The sequence below is a fragment of the Bufo gargarizans genome, chromosome 3, assembly GCF_014858855.1.
Source record: "Bufo gargarizans isolate SCDJY-AF-19 chromosome 3, ASM1485885v1, whole genome shotgun sequence".
Classification (NCBI taxonomy): domain Eukaryota; kingdom Metazoa; phylum Chordata; class Amphibia; order Anura; family Bufonidae; genus Bufo; species Bufo gargarizans.
The window spans coordinates 553,981,762-554,002,354 of NC_058082.1; the positions used below are offsets into that span (position 1 = coordinate 553,981,762).

Consider the following 20,593-nt stretch of genomic DNA (forward strand, 5'->3'; position numbering starts at 1 on the left):
CGGCAGCAGTAGCAGGGCAGGGAGAGATCAGCGCTTCCATTGTGCCGACGCCGTACACTGGCCGGAAGAGGTCTGCATCGCATCGCTGCCAGCCTCATGGAGGTAAGTAATAGTGTTTATTTTTGCTATATGGCAAATGGCAAATTATTGTGGGGGCACTATGGGGGGGCACAAAAGTAGAATTTTATATGGGGGGGCACTATGTGGGCATCTAGGAGCACTTCTTACTGGCACATTAATGGGGGGCACAAAAGTGGAATTTTATATGGGGGCATGTAGTGGCACGTCTTACTGGCACATCATTGGGGGCTGGACCGTCTTTAACGCGGGCCCAGTTTCTCCTGGGGGGCCCAAGGCAGCTGCCTCTTGAGCCCCGCTGGCCACTGGTGACGTGGGGGGAAGTGGCAGGGCACAGGGAGATGAGCCCTTCCATTCTCGAAGCACTCATCTCCTATAGTCATCTGTTTCGTCGTCCTCAGGACAGCGATAGAGATGGAAGTGCTGCGGCGGGGCAGGGGAGAGAGAGGCGCCTCCCTTCTCAGTTCCTCTGATAGGCTGCAGGCCTAGTGCCTGCAGCCTATCATAGGCTGGTGCAGGCGGCGCACTGACGTCATCGCGCCGCCTGAGCTGTACAGCGCAGGACACTGCATTGCATCGCTGCCAGCCTGATGGAGGTAAGTATAAGTGTTTATCTTTTTTATATGGTACTACTACTGGGGGGCATCTATGGGGGCACCTGTTACTGGCACATGATTGGGGGGCATCTATGGGAGCACCTGTTACTGGCACATGATTGGTGGGCATCTATGGGGGCACCTGTTACTGGCAAATGATTGGGGGGCATCTATGGGGGTACTTGTTACTGGCACATGACTGGGGGCATCAATGGGGGTACTTGTTACTGGGACGATTGGGGGGCATCTATGGGGGCACTTGTTACTGGCACATGATTGGAGCATTTATGGGGCACTTGTTACTGGCACATGATTGGGGGGCATCTATGGGGGCACTTTTTACTGGCGCATTATTGGGGGGCACTATGGGGGCATCTATTGAGGCCACAAAGAAGGGGTATTTTATATGGAGGAAGGGGGGAGAGTAACACTATGGGGGCTTCTACTGAGGGCACAAAGAAGGGGTGTTTTATACTGGGGCACATTATAAAAGGTACTATGGGGAAGGGGGGAGTACTATGGGCTCATCTATGGGGGCACTAAGAAGAGGTATTTTATACTTGCAAATTATGGGGGACACTGAGGGCATCTACTGGGGCACTATATATGGGGCATTTTATACTGGTACATTATGGGGCACTAGGAAGAAGGGGGGAGAGGAGCACTATGGATCATTTACTGGGGGCACTATATAGGGGTATTTAACATTGGCCCATTAGGGGCACTATGGGGACATTAGCTCAACTGGGGGCATTAAATGGGGGTATTTTTTGCACTGGCACATTATAAGGAGAATTATTACTACTGGGGGGCATTATGATGGTCTTTATTGCTACTGGGGGTCTATGGGGAACACGATTACTAGTATGGGCACTATGGAAGCATTATTACTTCTGGGGCACAGTGGAAACATGTTGGGGCCCTGTAGGAGCACTATTACTACCATGTGTGCTCTAGCAGAGAATTATTACTATTGGTGGAACTTTTGGGAGCACTATTACTGTGGGGGCACCTTGGCACAGTATCAGCTTACCACAATTATTTTTGGGGGACGTTATGTTTACACTATTAGTGTCAGGGGCACTATTTGCTGGGCGCAGTTATTTTAGGGCACTGTGTGCCAATAATTATTGAAGGGGGCACTATCTGCATGGTACTATTATCAGGGGGTTTATCCGTTTCTGCAGTATAGTATTGGGGAGCACAGCAGGCACAGTATTGGGGGTGGTAGTATGATTTGTCCATAAGATGGGAGGATGATGGAAAAGTAGTAAACTAAGATTTTGTTTGTCAAACTGCAGAGACGAGAAATGGCTGAAAAATGGTGTCTGGTCTGAAAGGAGAAGCTGAGGAAAGAGAACATCTACATCAAAGAGACAGAAGTTGCGCTTTTCTAATTTTTTGAATAATGATACAGCCATTGTATTTGATACTTTTGTGCTGATTCTTTTTTTCTCTCTATATTAAGGGACACTATAGTCACCAGAACCACAACAGCTAAACGTCGTAGTTCTGGTGTCTATAGCGCGTCTCTGCAAGCTTCTTAATGTAAACACTGCCTTTACATTACTGCCAAAGAACCTCTAGTGGCCGCTGATCATTATCAAAGTTTACTACTCTACGAGGTGTGTGGATGTTTTTTTTTTGTGTGTGTTGTGGTGGAAGCCGTGATTGCATGCTGGGGTGTGGGAAGGCAGGATCCAGGGGGCCCAAGTAAATTCTTAAGACGGCCCTGATTAGGGGGCACTATGGAGCGCACAAAAGTGGTATTTTATATGCTGGCCACTGTGAGAAAAGGGGGAGAGGAACATTATGGGGGCATCTAGGGGCACTTCTTATTGGCACATTATTGGGGGGCATCTACTGAGGGCACAAAGAAGGGGTATTTTATATGGGGGGCTCTATATAGAGGCATTTTATACTGGGACACATTATGGGGGGTACTATGGGGAAAGAGGAGCACTATGAAGGCATCTACTGGAGTGGTAACAAGGGGTATTTTATACTGGCAAATTATGGGGGACACTGATAGCATCTAGTTGGGCATTATATAGGGGTATTTTATACTGGCACACAGTATGGAGCACTATGGGGACATTAGCTCAACTGGGGGCATTAAAAGAGGGTATTTTTTTGCACTGGCACACATTATAAGGGAGCATTTTTTGTACTGGTGCTGATTTTAAGGGGGCATTTTCTACTGTCACATTATAAGGAGTATTATTACTACCGGGGGGCATTTTGGTGGGCTTTATTACTACTGGGGGACTGTGGGGAACATGATTGGCACTATGGGAGAATTATTACTTCTGGGGCACAGTGGGGACATGTTGGGGGCACTGTAGGGGCAGTATTACTACCAAGTGTGCTCTGGCAGAGAATTATTGGTTGGGACTTTTGGGAGCACTATTACTATTGGGGCACCCTGGGTTTATCTGTTTCTGCAGTATAATATTGGGGAGCACAGCGGCACAGTATTGGGGGTGGTAGGATGATTTGTCCAGAAGATGGAAGGATGATGGAAAAGTAGTAAATTAAGATGTTTTGTCAAACTGCAAAGACGAGAGATGGCTGAAAGAAATCATCATGGAGGTCTGGTCTGAATGGAGAAGATGAGGAAAGAGAACATCTACATCAGAGGAGACTTCACTGGATGGAAGAGGTATGAGGTGAGGTATTGCTCTGTATGTTCTGTAGTGATATATGTAGCGTTAGGAGGAAGTGGGTTAGGTTCAGAATCTGGTATTGGGGGGGGGAAGGGTGCTGTTAAAAATTTTCGCCACAGGCAGCAGAAAGACTAGGAGCACCCCTGAAGTCACTGCGCCCTTGTGGTGTAAGGTTGGCGTGTACACCAGGAATAACCCTGACCGGCACTAACATGTCTACAGACTTTTGTCATGTGCATCGTAAAAGCGGTTATCAAAGACGGGTATAATGCCCTCAGCGATTGGGTGGAACAGAGAAGCTCGGGAAGAGACGCCAACTGGGTTCTGTACGTGACCCATTCACTTAAATACTGGAGGTAAGACTAGAGAGTCTAAGATTTAACGGGACGCTTCATCCAAATATAAAACAATGTGTAACACCCGGGACCTTGGTGGGCGGAGCGCGACACGTCTTCAAAGAACCGCAAAGAGGGTCTCTCGGTGTCAAGCACATCCACCCCAGTTCTCTAGTGTAACACAATGGCTCACATTTATTATTCAGTTTACACCTGGTTTTGGTGGAAATTGCACAGATTAAAGAGGACCGGTCAGCAGCATCAGCCCTATTAAACCCAGCATATTACCTGCTGATGAAAACAATAACTGGATGGTGAAAATCCATATGGAAATGAAGGCTTCACCTCTGCTTTCCTGCACGTGCCACGCCTCATATCAGGCCCTTGGTGCACTGAAGCCCCACTTTCCATATGGATTTTTCTGGAACGGTGCAATGGATTTTCGTTTTGATCAGCAGGATCAACTGTAAGAGGCAGTTTGCAGGGTTGACTGGGGTTGAACCTGCTTACAGATAGTCTTAGGGCAAAATAAAACCTTTATGCCAAAATTGTGAATTTTTTTTGTACTATTTGCACTTTCCCACCAAAGAGAGTGTGGCCAAACTATGAAACCATTTATTAAGGAGGACCTGTCACCACAAAATGCAGTCTGACAGCAGCACGTTATAGAGCAGGAGGAGCGGAGCAGACGGATATACCGTTTTGTGGGGAAAAGATTCAGTAAAATCTGTCATTTATACATCTATATCTCTGCTTTTTCCACCTCCTGTGAACAGCTATGGGTACAGAGAGGAGGTGCTATCAGTGATTGATGGCAATGTCTGTATCACTGTGCACAAGAGATAGCTGCCAATCACTGGTAACACCTCGTACCCACAGGAGATGGAAAAAGCAGAGATATAAACGTATACATTACAGGTTTTACTGAATCTTTTCCCACAAAACTATATATCAGTCTGCTCCGCTCCTCCTGCTCTATAACACGGTGCTGTTAGATTGTATGGCATTTTGTGGTGTCAGGTTCTCTTTAAAGGCAAAGCATAAAAAGAGCAAAAAGCATAAAAAGAAATACAAAGAGTCAGAACCTGAGAGACTCATGAGAGACTGGATTCACATATAATCTCCCTGGTTAGATTCGTACCAGGATCCCAGTGCTGCAAGTCCCAGGGCAAACCAGGGAGCCACTGGGCTACCCACAAACCCTGCGTCCAGGGGCATGACTACTGTGGCCCCTGCATCGGTGCCCCTCAGACATACCAGTAATGAGGGGGTCCTGGTGTAGACTTTGCTCCAAATATGGATGTCAAATTGAGAGCCGCTATGTTTGCATGTCTAACATCAACGCCTTGCCGTGGCTCGTCACGGTCGCTGCCATAAAGCGGCTAATGAGTCTAGTTAATTAGAAGGATGCCTGATTAACCTGCACTTGACTACATGAAAGTGAGCCTCCGTCCCAAAATAAAAGCTCCTCGGCAGATGTGGCTACAAGAACACATATCTCTTGTTAACGTGTCACTTGATGGGAGAGAAGTCGCCGGTTTACCAGCCGTCCCCATTGTTATGTGCTGTACGTTGCGATGAGCGAGATTCGCAGTGAGGATGTTACTCGCATCTTCTCCTCCTTCCTGTCAAGACCTGTTGGAGAACTGTTAATCCCTGAGAAAGAAAAGCCGCTAATTATCACCTTCTGCAAAACTACTGAAATAGAAATACTAGTTCTGTGTAAACTTGACATTTTGGAGGGTAGAGGAAACAGACAAAGACAAAAGTGCGGATTTCAGACTTCACTGCGGTATTTACAGTGTGGTCACTGGTAACGAGGCTGCGGTTAATCACTCAATGTGAATGATGGAGCGGGGAGGGGGAGGAAACACAACCGACGCTCAGGAAGAGGGTGAGAGCGGCGTGGATCTGCATCGGAGGACGGCCATGAGTGCAAGAGGAGAAAAAGTGGGGAAGATGCTGGAAAAACAATGCGCAGTGTCTGGAGGAAATGAGAAAGAATGGAAGTCAATTAATTAAAGGGTTGTCTCTTCTGAGATATTGGTGTCAGAAAGGTGGGGGTCCCATCTCTAGAACAGGGCCCCCAATGTGAACGAGGGTGAACCGCGCAAGCGCAGCCACCTTCCATTCACTTTTATGGGAGTTCAGAAAATAGCCAGGTGCTGGTTCGGCCATGTCCAGCAGTCCCATGGAGCCGAACTCCTCATTCACTTCTACTGGACTCCCAAATATAGCAGAGTGCGCCCGCTTCGCTATATTCAGAACTCCCATAGAACAGGACAACATTCTGACATTGGTGGAAATGTGCATGCTCAACCGCAGATCCATTCAAATGGGGAAGTTCTCATTACTGGCATGGGTGCCAGAGCTAGGACCGCCACCAATCAGACACTTATCACCCACCCTGTGTTCATGGGGTAACCTCTTTAAGGGGAATGAATTACCTGTATTTTATTTTACAATTAGAACCAGATATTGGCAAATACGGTTTTCTTTTTCATCTGTTTTTATATTCTGATTGTAGATTTGCAATTGTATTTTCTAAACAAGTTTATGAGGGCAGCCATCTCAGTTGGTAAATCTGGCGTGCACCTAACTTTTATAGCTAACCAAACCCACATTCCCAAAATTACAAGAACAAAATAAAATCACAAAAAGAAAAACAGAAAAATTCCAACCATTGACTTTTATAGGAAAGTATTGTGGGCATGCTCTATGAACTGTGCAGTGGTCATGTCGCAGGAAGGGGGGAGTATCTAAGCTGTGGCATCACCTCTTCTGAATGGTGGATCCTGTGTTATATATGTGTAGGTGTTACATGTCATAGTAATCTTGGCTAGGATGATAATGAGGTGACTGCTGAGGTGAAGCGATCTCTACAGAACACAATGTGTCTGCATATTATTAGCACAGGTGGCCAGAGTGAAATCTGCAAGATTTCAAGATTTAATTTTTTTTTCTAATTTTAAATAGTGAAAAGAAAGAAATTAATTCTCTAAAATATTCAGCATAAAATCTTTAAATGATTTTATAGGATTAGAAAACATGGCTGCTTTCTTCTAAAAACAGGCCGCCCCTGTCCATGGGTTGTGAGTAGTACTGTAGCTCAGCTTCATTGGAGTCAATGGGACAGAACTGCAATACCAAACAACACTATCTGTGGAGGAACGCAGCATGTGGTCTAATCCCAGACGACCCCTTTAACTGGCCATCTTCTTAACATTAGTGGAAGTTTGTGATCTGGGACCTCACAATTTCTAGAACAAAGCAGCTACAGCCCTCTATAAAGCATGCAAACCACAGAATATTTTTTAAAAACATGGCATCTCTCATACAGCTCTCGATCAGGTGATACAACTGTTTCAATAGTTTCTCTCTCAAAGGGTTTCTTAAAGCGGTCGGAGCTTTTCTGATCAAGAGTGGTGTGAATATGAACTTTTTTTCTGCTATATTGTCTATTTGCAAGTGTCCAGGAGGTGGAGCTTCATTTTAAACATTCTCTGCATTGAGCTGCTTCACAGCCCCTCCCCTCAGAGATAGCTGTAGTATCCAACCAGAAGACAGCTATAGCTGTCACTCAGCACAGAGGGGAGGGCCTGTGAAGTACTTCACAGTGTAGCTCCACCTCCTGGGCACTTGCTATATAAGAATCTGGTAGAATCAAACTTAATGTTCACACTACTCCTAATGAAAAAAACCTCCACAAAAAGGTATGTTTGTCCTGCTCTCCTCATTATCTAACTAGTGCTGTCAGCAGTTTAGCATGTTCAAGAGTGCTGATAGACTCCCTTTCAAGAGGTTTTCTGAGATATTTTAACTGATGACCCATCATCTGTATAGATCATCGTATGTGATCATGGGACCCCGCCAATCAGCTGTTTTGAGAAGGCACCAGTGCTCGCAGTAGATTTGCGGTCTTATCGCTGCTTTGCCTAGGCCAACTGACATCATGTTTATCAGTCACATGGCCTAGGTGCAGCTAGGCCCCACTGAAGTGAATGGGGCCGAGATGCGATACCAAGCACAGCCGCTATTTAATGTACCGGCGCTGTGCTTGGTGAGCAGAGAGAAGGCAGCAGCGCTCACAGGAGCCCCCGGGTGTCAGACCCCCACCAATCACCTATTGATGACCTATATTGAGGCAGGCTGTAATTCACTTCCCAACCACTGGGTGGCCACTCATAGACATGTTCATTGTAAACATCTCCTGACAGAATATCGCAAAGGCTGGTCGTCTCACTCCTCTCATCTCAGGATATGTGAAGCCAAGAGGGAAGGTAAGGAAGGCAACAGCTGTACCTTGGGTGGGGATGGAGCAATATATTTATACAGTAAGTTGTGCGACACATTTTTCTACCGATTTCCTGTAGAATACAGCAATGCACATAGGAAAGCGTTAGAGACCTCTGATAATAGCAGCCTCAACTACATGGCGGACTGATTTAGGGGTTTAGCACTTGGCACTGCCAGCGCTTGCATCCCTAGATGTGCTGCTTCATTTCACCCATCAATTTAGATAACAGGACCATACAGCTGCCAAGGGACCCCCCTCCTACCCCTCTGTAACGCGGCTTTAATGGCATATTAAGTTTGGGAGAGGATCTGAGCTCTGCCTATTAAATACAATCTACATTTTCCAGAGACTAAACATAATCCCGCTTGCCAAACTTCGGTGCATCCTTAAAAGGCACCAGCAAGGTGCAATGAAAATGTGCGTGAATGTAAAATAGCTAATAATAATCATGCCCTGAATAGATAATGAATCTTGTCCATTTACTGCACTTTCCCCGTGATTAAATGCCTCGAGGGACGCAGGGAGCATGCTCATTTTAATTTGAAAATCTGTTACGAGATATATTCATCTTACAATTATAGGTTATACTAATAGGTAATCAGGCCAACTCCAAACAGAGTCATTTCTGTGCATTGCCATACCCAGGGAGAAATTAGCAATGCAGGCAGACGGCGAACCCCCCCCCCTTCCTTCCCTTACCCAATTGCCACCACCCCACTGACAGGACGAGCCTGCCAAGCCAAATCTCTGCAAACCACAGAGAGACAATGTGCGGCCCCGCCGTGTGAGCGAAGGGTTAATGCGATCCCTCTCGTAGCTGACAATGTTTATATTACGGATTCCGACCAAAGTAAAGTACAACCTGTCTCCTTCTAAAATATATTAATATTAATGTATGCGTTCAAAACACCGAGCGCAAATGAATTATTTCAACAGGCGCCTCTTCAAGGAAAGGGAATGTGGCCTGAACCCGGGAGGAATGGCTGCAAGGTGTCCAGAGAGGCGGCCCCCTAACCGGGCCAAGCTGGCGCCGCGGACCGTCGTCCTGAGCGGACCTCTTATATTTTATTGTCTTGCTGCACCAAGGGGTCTAAAAAAAACAAGTCAAGAAAAGAAGCCGCCTACATGTTCTGTTCTTTATGGATGAGAAGTCAGATCAGTCAGAAAATGCCCAAGAAGCTGAAGCAGAGGAAGGTTACAGGAGACCTCCATAATACAGGGGGGTGTCAGCTCAGACCCACCCGAACCAAGAAGCCCATATCTATATATACAGTGCCTTGCAAAAGTATTCACCCCCTTGACATTTTTCGTATTTTGTTACATTACAGCCTTAAGTTCAATGTTTTGTTAATCAGAATTTTATGTGATGGATCAGAACAATAGTCTCAGTCGGTGAAGTGAAATGAGAAAAATATATAAATAAAACTATTGTTTACAAATAGAAAACAGAAAATTGTCCCGTGCGTAAGTATTCCCCCCCTTTGTTAGGAAGCCCATAAAAAGCTCTGGTGCAACCAATTACCTTCAGAAGTCACATAATTAGTGACATGATGTCACCTGTGTGCAATTTAAGTGTCACATGATCTGTCTTTACATATACACACCAGAGGCTGCAACACCTAAGCAAGAGGCATCACTAACCAAACACTGCCATGAAGACCGAGGAACTCTCCAAACAAGTAAGGGACAATGTTGTGGAGAAGTACAAGTCAGGGTTAGGTTATAAAAAATATCCAAATCTTTGATGATCCCCCAGGAGCACCATCAAATCTATCATAACCAAATGGAAAGAACATGGCACAACAGCAAACCTGCCAAGAGACGGCCGCCCACCAAAACTGACGGACCGGGCAAGGAGGGCATTAATCAGAGGGGCAGCACAGAGACCTAGGGTAACCCTGGAGGAGCTGCAGAGTTCCACAGCAGAGACTGGAGGATCTGTACAGAGGACGACAATAAGCCGTACGCTCCATAGAGTTAGACTTTATGGCAGAATGGCCAGAAGAAAGTCATTACTTTCAGCTAAAAACAAAAAGGAGCGTAGTGGGTTTGCGAAAAGGCCTGTGGGAGACTCTCAAAATGTATGGAGGAAGGGGCTCTGGTCTGAGGAGACTGAAATGGAACTTTTCGGCCACCAAAGAAAACGCTATGTCTGGTGCAAACCCAACAGATCACATCACCCAAAGAACACCATCCCCACAGTGAGACCTGGTGGTGGCAGCATCGTACTGGGGGAACTGGGAAACTGGTCAGAGTGGAGGGAAAGATGGATGGTGCTAAATACAGGGATATCCTTCAGCAGAACCTGCCCCACTCTGTGCGTGATCTGAGGCCAGGACGGAGGTTCACCTTCCAGCAGGACAATGACCCCAAACACACGGCTAAAGCAAGACTTGAGGGGTTTAAGGGGAAACATGTAAATGTGTTGGAACGGCCGAGTCACAGCCCAGATCTCAGTCCAATAGAAGATCTGCGGTCAGACCTAAAGATTGCTGTTCACAAGCGCAAACATCCGACCTGAAGGAGCCGGAGCCGTTCTGTAAGGAGGAACGGGCGACAATCCCAGTGGTGAGATGTGGTAACTGCTCCTAGAGACTTATCCAAAGCGACTTGGAGCTGTGATTGCCACAAAAGGGGCTCTACAAAGTATTTACTTTAGGGGGGGTGAATCGTTATGCACATTGACCTTTTCTGTTTTTTGTCCTATTTGTTGCTTGCTTCACAATAAAAAAATAAAAAAACTCTTCACAGTTGTCGGCAGGTTCTGTAATTACATGATGCAAATCCTCAAACAATCCATGTTAATTCCAGGTTGTGAGGCACCAAAATACAAAAAATGTCAAGGGGGTGAATACTTTTGCAAGGCACTGTATATATATATATATATATATATATATATATATGTGCTGAAGAAACGCTGGACCATAGGAGTCAAGCAAACGTGTGGACAACACAGGGCGCAAGATCACAACCAGGTGTCAAGTGAATATAAATGTATTCAAGGACAACGCATTTCGGGGTACATCAGACCCCTTTATCAAGTCTGAACGTGAACAGCTAAATGGAGGACGCGGTGACCATACAGCAAATCAAATGCTTCACGTGCCAGCAAGCAGCGGCCGCGTCCTCCATTCAGCTGTTCAAGTCCAGACTTGATAAAGGGGTCTGATGTACCCCAAAACGCGTTGTCCTTGAATCAATTTATATTTACTTGACACCTGATCTTGCGCCCTGTGTTGTCCACATGTTTTCTTGACTCCTATGGTCCAGCGTTTCTTCAGCACTACTGTTTATCCGACCGGCGGTTTGGCTCCCGCCCAAGATTTTTGGACAAGTCCGGCTGCACCAACCAACAACTATCTCCACCCAGCCTTTATTGTGTTTGCGCCCATATTGGTGCAACCCGAATAGGTGAGCAAACCACCTCCCTTTTGTGAAGGCACTATTGTTTGACTTACTCACCCTATGAGCGCCTTCTCTTCTTTTTGCCAATATTTACTATATATATATATATATGAGAGAGAGACAGAAATGATAGATATAGGTCAGCCAGACATGAGAAAGAAAGATGATAGATAGACATGAGATAGATAGATAGATAGATAGATAGATAGATAGATAGATAGATAGATAGATAGATAGGCATGTGATAGATAGATAGATATGAGATACATAGATGATAGATATGAGATAGACATGAGATAGATAGATAGATAGATAGATAGATAGATAGATAGATAGATAGGCATGTGATAGATAGATAGATATGAGATACATAGATGATAGATAGATAGACATGTGATAGATAGACATGTGATAGATAGATAGATAGATAGATAGATAGATAGATAGATAGATAATAGATAGATAGACATGAGATACATAGATGATATATAGATAGATAGATAGATAGATAGACAGACATGTGATAGATAGATATGAGATAGATAGGACATTTACAGTACTCCAGTTAGTTGTGAAGCAGATAATACTTATGAGATGATATATAATAGGTACCGTAACTATGGGGTGAATAATAAGATACTTGGATTCGTTATTTAGATAATTTGTCACAAATAACGGTTACATTGTAATTACACTTCACACGTTTTAACTGCAACTAAAAATACCCCCATTGTACACGGAGACCACAGCGGGGGTCCGCACAGGAGGCTTGACGTGTTTTGTACAGTCCTGTGTTTACAGAACAATATTCATCTCATGGACCGAGCCTCACACCGTACAAGATGGCAGTGCCCATGCCAAGCTGAACGAGGGGTGGGCATGCTGTAAGGTGGGCAATCCCATGTATCGGCTCATGATTTACCTCAGCAATTGAAGTCGTCCTCAGCGATCAGCAGATCGGCATGGGTCCAGCATCAGGATTTGGCTGGGACGCTTGTGACCGGCCACACCTATAGCTACCGTTCAATTAATTGGAGGGCAAGTAACATAAAGCCGGAGACATCCATACGTCCTCGTACAGCACGTGGACACAGGCAGAGCTGATCGGACAAACCCATTACATTGCTTCCAGCTGACTTATGGGCTCCTGGAAGTCTGTAACTATCCATGCAGTGACTTCCAAATGAACTTGTTCTAAACGACAGCAGCCAGTGCAAACAAGTAAAGCTGCAGTGTAAAGCATGGAGGCGGAGAGGCAGGGTACAGCAGCAACCCCTGCCTCTGATAAGACAGGGGGGCGGAGCACGGGCAACCCCCAACTCCAACCGACATTGCAACTAAGCACTGATCACAGTAATGGCACAGAGCTACAAACTGAACAATGATAGAAAAATATTACACCCCCCACTTTGCTGCTTATCTACAATGTTACAATGGAAAATGTACAATTTTACTGCCTCCTACAAAATGTCGCAATAATCACATAATGCCTAATCGCTCTTTTGCTCCTGTGTGAGGATACAAAAAGTCGAAATTCTGTAGCAAAAAAAAACCCATTATAAATAAAAATAAATAAACAAAAAGTAAATAAATACAATATAATCAAAATAAATCATAAAAATAATTTAAAAAGGAAATGAATACAATATAAATAATAAAATGCATTATACAAATTCCCTGTGAACCCCGAGCGTATTACCGGCTCTGTAGACCTAGCACATAGATAAGAGGGGGCACTTACCTGCCGAGGTGCTGAGGGTCTGAAGCTGCAGCAGCAGAACTTTCTATCGCTTCTTATTCTTTCTATAAAGAGAGGAGACGTACATTTAGAGGCCGTGCACAGGACACGCTGGGGTTTCATCATACCTAGATATGGATTTGGGCGTGGGAGCGGACTCTTATGTATACATATCAACATATATTCATCTGGCAGCCGCAGTCCAAACAAAAAGGCAGAGCAGGTGATGTCAACACAAAATGTGGCCGGCTGCGTGCCCAGGCTGGAGGAGGAGGCCGTCTCCATGAGACTTATCATTTATTATGTGCCAAGGTGAGAGAGATGTGTCCAGGTGTCAGCAGCCAGATCACAGCCCCCGACTACAAGGACACGGTATAATGCAGCGCAGGCGCAAATCTGAGACCGATGCAGAGCAGGAAGGAAAGCCAAAAACCAGGGAGGAATTGTAAGGCTCAGGGGCATCTACACTGAACTGCTAATCCAGCAAGACTGTACCGTTCCATACTATCAGAGGCTTCCATATGGAGTAGCAGACATGACCTCCCATGTGTCCCTCTTTTGGACGGACAGTCCCTACGTTTGATCATTCGGTCCCTTTCTGAGTGGATCTGTCAGCAGAATCTGCTGCACTAGGGGCCATCGAGAATTCACTGGAGTAGTACCACCCAGGGATCCTGTTTGCCTTCACACATGAGGGTCAACAGGATACCTGGGTGGTACTGCTGCAGGGAGCCCAGAACTCGCCCAGTAGGTTTACTGCAGCCATGACACGCCTGTACTTTTTTAGCTGATCATGGCTGCAAGGTAAAGAAGAAGAAAAGAAAAAAAAACTTCAGATTTGCTGCATTACTGTTACCTTCATTTTCCCCCCTGAACGTAAGAAGGCTGTGGAGGACACCCCTTTGCCCAGAAACATGAATGCACTGAGGACATTTTTGGACCTTGTTCCTCATTGCAGACCTTGGATACGCAAGTTTGATGCAGCCTTTTTATGATTGTTTGTCTTTTAGTCCCTTCCACCTTACAAATGAGGTGGTAGATACCTTTATGCCCTAAACCTGGCAATGTTGTGCTCCCCAGCACCGGGCCTATCAGATTATTACACTTAGATTGTATAGAAGTAAATGGCCATGCCTCAGCTATCCTCACCCAAATGCATGGCCAGCTACAACGCCCCGTGGTCAGAGGCGCCCCTTTCAGCATCAGAGCTGTACAACCAAAGAGATAGTCCTCAACTACAGATTCCGGCAGGCAGTTGCATCGCCGGAACTGCCTGCCGGATCCGTCAAAACGTATGCAAACTGATGGCATTTGTCAGACGGATCAGGATCCTGATCCATATGACAAATGCATTGAAATGCCGGATCCGTCTCTCCGGTGTCATCCGGAAAAACAGATCGGGCATTTATTTTTTTTTCACATTTTTTGCGGTCTGAGCATGCGCAGACCGCAACGCCGGATCCGTTTTGCCAGAACACTCGGGATGCATATCAATGGGAAAAAATGCCAGATCCAGCATTCCGGCAAGTGTTCCGGGATTTTGGACGGAGATAAAACCGCAACATGCTGCGGTATTATCTCCGTCCTGAAAAGGCAAAAATACTGAACTGAAGACATCCTGAACGAATTGCTCTCCATTCAGAATGCATTAGGATAAAACTGATCAGTTCTTTTCTGGTATTGAGCCCCTAGGACGGAACTCTATGCCGGAAAAGAAAAACGCAAGTGTAAAAGTACCCTAACAATGTTACTGTCCAAAGGTGTTATACTTTGAATCCATCCATCCTGTTGCCTCTGGAGCAAGGGGGGAGGGAAGTGAGTTAGGGCACTTATAAACCTTTTCTTCCAGATCCAGAGGAAGAGGCTCATGACTGTTTGCAGATGATGTCACGAGAGACAGCGGATGGTAAATCAGTCATTATGTGCTCTTTGTGGATGGATCGAGGTATGGTCAGGATGGCAGGTACTACACAGGTTGGGCCGTGGTGACTAAACATGACACTAAAAAGCATAGTCCTTACCACCACACATGTCTGCCCAAGAAGCAGAGCTAAGGGCTCTGGAGATGGCTTGCAGATACGCAAAGGAAAAAAGCAGACAACATTTACACTGATTCCAGGTATAGCCCATGACTATAGGCCCAGAGACTTCCTGACCGTTTCAGGTAAACCCATTAAAAAGAGGAAGCGGTGAGGTCTCTGATGGAAGCCCTCATGTCGCCTACTTCGGTGGCAGTGATAAAAACAAAGGTTACTGTGAAACAGACTCAGAGGAGGCAAAGGGAAAAGCCAACGCAGATCAGGAGGCAACAATGGCTGCCAAATTGCCAAGGCAGACCCCTGCCTTAGTGGACACAGCTCAGGTCCCTGAAATAACTCCTCCTGTCTCACTGGAAGTTCTTAAGACACTACAGAACCAGGTGGAGAAGGTGGAAAGGGACTAGTGGATGAAAAAAGGGGGTCTGCAAATGGGGAAGGCCTAAAGCAGTTCCAAGGGAAACTCTGCCTTCCCAGGTCCCTCTAGTGCCCCAGGGTTCAGCACTGTAGCAGCCAGATATACTCAAGAATGTATGATTTGTGCCCAGAACGACGTCGGCACGGTGGTTAAGGTACGCCAGAAACACACATCTTGCCCTTTGTATCTGTTTCAACGCTTGCAGACTACATTCAGCTACCCAAGGTGGGCATGTATGAGTATGTAATGATTTGTTTTCAGGATGGCCAGAAGCATACCCGGTAGCTAAGACCACAGCAAAGAAGATTATGGCCGAAGTTGTATAGAGGTATGGGGTACCTGAGACCATTGAAAGCGACAGAGGTGTTCACTTCACAGGGGAAGTGATGCAGGAGATGATGAAGGTTTTGGATGTAGAAAAGGCCTTACATGCTTCGTACCATCCACAAAGCAGCGGTAGGGTAGGAAAAAAAGAATTGAACTAAAGGTAAAGATTCAAAAAGCCATGAACAGAGTGCCTGCTGGTAGCCTTAAGGTATACCCCTAACTGTAAGACAGGCCTTAGTCCCTATAAGGTCCTTTTTGGGTCAGCCTCTAAGACAGGATTGTATTTCCCACAGCAGCTCCAGATGCAACATGGTTGCCCGACAGATTATGTGATCAGTTTGCACAAGCATTTGACTAAAATACACTCTCGAGTTTTTGCTTCACTTCCAGATCTTGATAAAGCACCAGAAACCCACCCACTTGTATCTGGAGATTGGGTGGTGGTAAAAAGACACTTTAGAAAAAGTCCTCAAATCCTGGTTTGATGGTCCAATCCAAGTGTTCTTGACCACAAGCACATCAGTGAAGCTCGAAGGAAAGCCTAATTCGAGTCATTTCAAGTGTTGAGTCGGGAGACTTGAAAGGATGTTTCTTGTTCCCCCTTGTCCGACTGCCGATCCTGACTAAAAGAATATGGATTCTTATTGAGATAATAAAAATGGGTTTCTGGGTTGGGGAAAAGTTGGGCAAAAGGAAGAACAAAGTTGTTAAAGTCCGATTGCTCAAGGATTCTCAGCATTAATAGTTCTTATGTTCACAATAATCAATGGCCAGGTCATGAATGTCCTAAAAGGGCTTACTTGCTATTCATGAATTTATCTTTAATTTTGCTGTTTGAGTTAATTGTTTGTTATGTCATCCCCAGCTTTAGGAGGCTTTTGTTAAAAGTCATAGCTGAGGCTACCCCGGAGATAATCATGGGAGACCTACATGAGGATGGGAGACAAGGTCCACTTCGTTCTGTTGGTCGCCACCCCTGCCTACGACACCACCTGGAGATCATCAAACATAGGGACAGACATCTGACTTCCCCAAGCCAGTGTCATGGGAGGCTATACATTAGAATAGGTTGTCATGGAAGCTGGTGAAGAGGATGTCGGAGCACTGGGACAGATGTGCTAGGCTTTCATTAGGAAAAGAATGAGGTCCAAGGGGGGGAATTAATAGAGATGTAGCCTTCATTCTTTGAATCAGCTAAGGGTACTTTCACACTAGAATTAGTGTGATCTGGTAGGCAGTTCCGTCGTCGGATCGTCTACAAATGCATTGCAAGAATGGATCCGTCTCTCCGCTTGTCATGCGGATGGACGGATCCGTCTTGCAGTTGTGATCCGGCACTAATGCAAGTCAATGGGAATTAATGCCGGATCCAGCATTCCGGCGACAGAACAGGCATTTTGGACAGACCTAATACTTCAGCATGCTGCGGTATTATGTCTGGCCAAAACGCCTGACAGTGACTGAACGGAAGGCATACTGATGCAAACTGAACGGATTTCTATCCATTCAGAATGCATTGGGATATACCTGATCAGTTCTTTTCTGGCATAGAGCCCTTTTGACGGAACTCTATGCTGGAAAAGAATAACGCTAGTGTGAAAGTACCCTAAGAAAGCTCCTATATACTCCAGCTCTCAGACAACGCCTCATCTTCTCCAGAGCACGAAGGTTCCATTCTACCCAAAATGACATGCCTCCTTACTACGTAATATATGCTGTTCTGCTGCTATTGAAGACTCCATTACAAGATGGCGCTTACAGCTAGATATTTACATAGTTCACATACCACAGTTAGTAAAACAATGCACAATGCGCAGATGCCAAGTGTTATCTCTTTTCTTATTTTCGTATTTTAGCCAATGTTACAATACCACGAGCCTCAGGGGGAATGCCCCATGATGTCTATATAACCTGCTTCACTTCCTGTAATAAATGAGAATTTGCTTTGACCCCAGTGTGTGTATCACAGTTATTTTCTTCCGTGCACGTAAAACCCTTGGGTTACTATTAATTTGGAGCAGTAGAGCAAACATAATCAGCCCTGATTGAGGGCATCTTCAACAGATCTGTCAGCAGAATCTGCTGCACTAGGGGCAGGGGCGCTGCCATTGAGAATTCACTGGACCCAGAAGTCGTAGTCCGCTGTATTCAGAGGTCCATCCTACTGTAATACGGGGCCTTACACAGGACACATCCACTTCAATACACTGGCTATATTACTTCAGATCGGACACGATCTGTTGCTATTTGCACCTATGAAACTTTTAATTTCCATTTTGCGATAATGTACAATTTAAAAAAACATTGGTGCGTACAGATGCAACACGCCAGACCTGCAGGGGATGACGAAGTGAGGTCACGGTTATGGGCAATCGAGGGTACTCACTATATTTGAAGAACCCTGGGCAGGCGCGTGGCAGTGAAGGAGAGGTAGACACGGTTCCTCTGGGGCACACTCTGTATATAGGGACCAGGCCTGATGGTGGATGAGGTGCCCTGGATGTTACAGGTATTTTGTGTGCCTGGGGCAAGGTCCCTGTGGTATTCGTGACGCCAGTGCCTTTGGACGGTGGCACGCCGATTGGTGGTTGGAATGATGGAGGTACACAAGTATATGGTGAACCAAAACGTAACTTTACTGGACAATCCAACTTTGTACAGCAGGTGTAGTACAGTCTTTGTATTACAGTTCCACAAGGGGCTCATTCACAAACATGGCAGGCAATAGTCATGCAAGATACGCAGAGGGTAAACTTTACAAGCACTCAGCAGCAGGTTGTACCTTTCCTCAGAATCAATGTACAGTGTCCTTTCTAGAACTCCTGCTCTGGCTTTATATCTCCCAAGGCCCGGATGCCTAAAAGGGTGGCTTTAATCCTTGGTTACTTTCCTCCTCAGGTATTATACTCTTGCTACACTTTTCTAAGGTCCTCTGCCCATCAGGGTCACTTAGCTTACCCTGGGTCGCCTCCTCCTATCAGGTGGATAACTGTAGGTTTCTCCCAGGAGGTTGGTTCCTGCAACTGGGGTATCTTCAGAGCTAACTTAGGCTCTCTTGTTCTCAGGCAGGCTGGAGCTTCTCAACAGCCTCCTGGACATCACTAGCAGCCAGGGCTATCCAGCTGCATGTCAGGAGCAGGCTTCTTAACCTGTGTCTTCTCAGACTCCTGACTCTGCACACACTAACTCTCCCTGTCTGGGCCTGGACATTTATACTAGGGGCTCCCTATCTCCCTCTAGTGTCTGGGATGTCTAACTACACCCAACTAGGCCTGCCGTTACATCATACAGGGGTACATTGCATATAACCACACATTAAAACATACATTAAATGCAGAATTAAATATGACATTTCTGTTCCTTGTGAGTAGGAGTAACGCGCACACCAATTGACCCTTGTGTAGTGCCCACCCCTACCTAGTGGGACACTACACAGATACATGCAAAGGTCACTTTTACACAAAAAAATATAAGCGACCCTCTTTGGTAATCCAAAACATGGTGAGATACAAGAGTAACTAGATGATAGATAGATATGAGAGAGATTGATGGATAGATGGAAAATTAGATATGAATAATAGATTCATATCCGCACTCTTATCTTTGCAATTTAAACATGTGGATCTTTATTTGCTCCCATAGTCAATGTTTCCACCCATATTTGGGTCTTTCAGGCCCCCTAATGTAGGGTTGGAACACTGTAGATGGGAGAATATTTTCACCAAGTTACAACTGGGTCCAGGCACCTAAGGCTTGTTTCACACTGCCAGCTGCATGTTCCGGCATAGAAGGCCAGGAAACGGCCAGACAAAAAGGTATTTATGAGGTCGATGGTCGGAATGTTTCCCGTATCGTGGCCAGGTCACTGTTGGACCCCATTATAGTTAAAGGGGTTGTCCAGGTTCAGAGCTGAACCCGGACATTACCACATTTTCACCCCCCTGTTATGAGCATCGGAGCATAATGCTCTCCCTTGCCCTGCGCCGGATCGCGTAGGGCACAGGGTTTGTTTACCTCCGCACACTGCTAGGCCTGGTGAAGTCACCGGCTCTGATGGGCAGGATTTAGCCGTTTAGCCGGTGACGTCACAGGGGCTCACTTCTGGGTGGAAGCCTCCAACTGGCAGTCCCTATGGAGAGCCCGGTACGTCGCTGGATCTCCTGAAAATGCCTTTGAAATGCTCCGATGCCCATAACAAGCGTGCTGCCTGGGTGAAAATGTGGGTATGTCCGGGTTCAGCTATGACCCCGGACAACCACTTTAATGAAGCTGGACTGCATCCCTGATGGAACAGTCTGCTGGATTGGCAAACGCAAATGTGAAACAAGCCTATTGAGGCCCAAGCCTCCCTCTACCACAGGAGGACAGAGGGTGATAAATGGGGGCTGGGGGCAATGCCTCTGATAGATCTCATACAGGACAACCACAGATATTTCACTGACACCCTCCCAACGCTATCACTAGCAGAGGTTGCATCTCGTCCATCGCTGATGAACATAAGAAAAAAAAATCCCCAGAATTATCCGGTCAATTTTATAGGTTAACTAAGCGGATTTCATAAGAAAGCTTTCGAGACTCCTCAGGTCTTCTCCTTCCAGACACCAGTGAAGTCTCAGAGGCTTGCCGCTGAAATCTGCTCAATTAGCCAATAAAGGTTATCTCTTTAATTCCAATTTTTTCCCTGACATAAATGATTT

General features: G+C 45.8%; 1 protein-coding gene across 12 annotated transcripts in view; it reads right to left on the reverse strand.

The window, feature by feature from the left end:
• Nucleotides 1-20,593, reverse strand: part of ZBTB20 (zinc finger and BTB domain containing 20) — a 707,334-nt gene that overhangs the window by 460,786 nt on the left and 225,955 nt on the right. For all 12 annotated transcript variants that reach the window (XR_006388154.1, XM_044284171.1, XM_044284173.1 and 9 more), the window contains one exon: nt 13,119-13,180. The gene's annotated coding sequence lies outside the window, so the exon portion shown is untranslated. The remainder of the gene's footprint in view (nt 1-13,118; nt 13,181-20,593) is intronic.